Here is a 3215-nt window from a genome sequence, read left to right as displayed (position 1 = left end):
TGTCAGATTTGATCCACATGTGGTTTGGTTTTGTTCTTTTGCTTTTTTATTTTCTTTTTTCTTCTTGGTTACAAAGGACAACTCTCTGGGTAGTGTAGGAAAGAGATACTGGAAATAAAGATGATGTAAAGATAAAAGATATAAAAAGATGCTTCTCTAGGGGCACTGAGGTATGATGGAAAGAGAATGAGCCCTTTTCCTACCATTGTCCTCACCCTCTGGCTATAGTTGGAGTTTGATGAGGACTTTGTATTCATACAGGCAGGGTGGATACACTATACAGTATAAAGTAGATGCTGGAGGCCTTTCTCTGGATCTTTTAATATTTTAAGATGGGTTGGTCATCATTTGTTCCTTGCTCTCCCTAGTTCACTTCCTTTTCTGGTCAATATGTCCTTGATAGTCTCTTCTATGACATCTTACACAGAAGTCATCATAAATATATCCCATAGCACATGACCCTAGCCTTTCTTCAAGGACTCTTGGTTCATGAGGACTGGATCTAATCTTGGGGTGTCTGATCTCCAAGGGGCCATTAGTTCTAGTTGCTGCATCTACCTGGATTCTCCAGGAAAATCTATAAAATAAAGGTTAGGTATAACTCATGTCTAGGTTTCTCCTAATTTGGTAACAGCATGCCCAATTCTAATAGACGTTGAGTATACAATGTGGGTACTGGGCATGGAACTGCCTTTTTATTTTTACCCACAGCAAATGCATAAAATCCAAAGGACTCACAGGATCCTTTGAATAATTCCAGAAAGGAAAAAAAAATACTCAAAGGTGAAGTAACTTTGGGGTTGCTTAGCAAATATTTCCCATTCACCTTCTACCAGCATTGTCTAAACAATTCACAGCGATATCACAGAGGGTTGGCAAGATCCAGATGCCCCAGTGAAATAGTTCCCATCCCCTAACTGCATGGACAACATCAGTGTTCCTCTTCTTTCTCCAGAGAACACGCTGCTAAGGAAATCTCTTTCTAGGAGTACTGTTGCCCAAAAAATTAAACTCAAGAATGTTTGATCCTTTGGAAATGCTAGTGCTGGCATAGAAAATTCATTTTCAAAAAGTCTAGTCTCTGACCTGTGCTCAGAAAAGGCAATAAAAAGACAGAAGGAATTGGAGGTTGGGAGCTTCTCATTCAGACTCCCCATCCACTTCTCCAGCCTGTCATCCTTTTCTACATGCATTTCCTGGAAGCCCAAGGTAGAAACAGTATGAGAAAAGAAAGATGCTAGGGAGGGGAGGGGAAGGGCAGGGCAGAATGACTCTGAACAAACTTTGGAACTACAGAACCCACAAAATGACACAGAAAAGCTAACCTCCCGCTGAGGACAGCCCAGCAGGCTGGCAGGAAGGGGCCAGCACAGTGCTCTGGGAGCGGAGCCCAGCCCTGGAAAGCAGGACTTCTTAGCCCCAGGGCAGCCTGACCAGCCGCTGGCTGGAGGGACTTCAGATCACCAGCAGCTGTGGCGGTTTCCAGAATTATCAACCCATAGATGATAAGGACAAAGTGAGAGGTCAGTGCAGTGTGGACTTTGGGATCTGGTAGATTGGGAGTGCAGTCGGCCTTTTTCCCCTGGAGGGAGAAGCTGCTGAGGTGCAGTAGCCATGCAGCCACAGCCACGTGGCAGCTTCAGCTCCTGGCCTGCAGATTGTAGGAGAACCAAGTGACCAGTCTGAGGGGTATTCACTCTTGCTTTAACCTGCTTGCATATGGATTGTGGTCTAGGGTGGAGGTCCTGGGGTGTGTGACCAGCTTGCAGAGCATATGGAGGCTTCAGAGAGGGCACCCAACTAATGCCCTTGGCAGCTAAGAAAACCCGTGATTGGGACAAAGCTCCCCTGTGTGGTAGCAGAGTCCTACTGTGGCAAAAAGCCCAAAAGTCAAGTAATTGTGTGGAAACATGAGCAAAGAGGGAAGTAAAGTAAACAGAGCAACCCAACTTTACACTTATATTTTGGGGACAAAAAGGATCAAAGCATGGAACAGGAGGAAGACAATGAAGTCAGAACTCCTGCACCAAAAGCTTCCAAGAAAAATACGAGCTGGTTACAGGCCATAGAGGACCTTAAAAAGGATTTTGAAAATCACATAAGAGAAGTGGAGGAAAAATTGGGAAGAGAAATGAGAATGAAGCAAGAAAATTATGAAATGAGAGTCAACAACCTGACTGAAGAAAATAACACCTTAAAAAATAGACTAACTCAAATGGCAAAAGAGGCTCAAAAAGGCAATGAGGAGAATGCCTTAAAAAGCTGACTTTGCCAGATGAAAAAAGAATCTCAAAAGTTCACTGAAGAGAATCATTCCTTCAGAATTAGATTGGAGCAAATGGAAACTAGTGACTTTATGAGAAATCAAGATATTATTAAACAGATCCAAACCATTGAAAAAATAGAAGGCAATGTGAAATATCTCATTGGGAAAACTACTGACCTGGAAAATAGATCCAGGAGAGATAATTTTAAAATTATTGGACCACCTGAAAGTCATTATCAAAAAAAGAACCTAGAAATCATCCTTCAAGAAATTCTCAAGAAAAATTGCCCTGATGTTTTAGAACCAGAGGACAAAATAGAGGTTGAAAGAATCCACTGGTCACCTCCTGAAAAAGATCCCAAAAAGAAAACTCCTAGGAATATATTATAGCCAGGTTCTGGAATTCCCAGATCAAGGAGAAAATATTACAAGCATCCAGGAAGAAACAATTTGAATATTGTGGAAACACAATCAGGATAACACAGGATCTGGCAGCTTCTACACTGAGGGATCAAAGGGCTTGGAATATGATATTCTGGAGGGCAAAGGAGCTGGAATTAAAACCAAGAATCACCTACCCAGCAAAACTGAGTATCATGTTTCAGGGGAAAATATGGTCATTCAGTGGAATAGAGGACTTTCAAGCATTCTTAATGAAAAAACCAGAGTTGAGTAAAAAATTTGACATTCAGATACAAGAAGCAAGAGAAGTATGAGAAGGTAAACAGGGAAAAGAAATCATAAGGAACTTACCAAAGTTGAACTATTTACATCCCTACATGGAAAAACGATAAATGTAACTTATGAAGCTTTTCTCAGTAAGAGAATAGTTGAAGGGAATAGAAATGTGTGTATATATATATATATATATACACACACACATACATACATATGTCTATATAGGAGGGTATATGAGCATATGAATACATAGGTGAATGTGTGTATATAT

Source organism: Petaurus breviceps, unplaced genomic scaffold (assembly GCF_028583685.1).
Source record: "Petaurus breviceps papuanus isolate PSGF00001 unplaced genomic scaffold, PetGlider_PUasm1.0 227, whole genome shotgun sequence".
In the NCBI taxonomy this organism is placed as follows: Eukaryota; Metazoa; Chordata; class Mammalia; order Diprotodontia; family Petauridae; genus Petaurus; species Petaurus breviceps.
The sequence above is the reverse complement of the archived record's forward strand: the minus strand, read 5'-3'. Positions refer to the sequence as shown.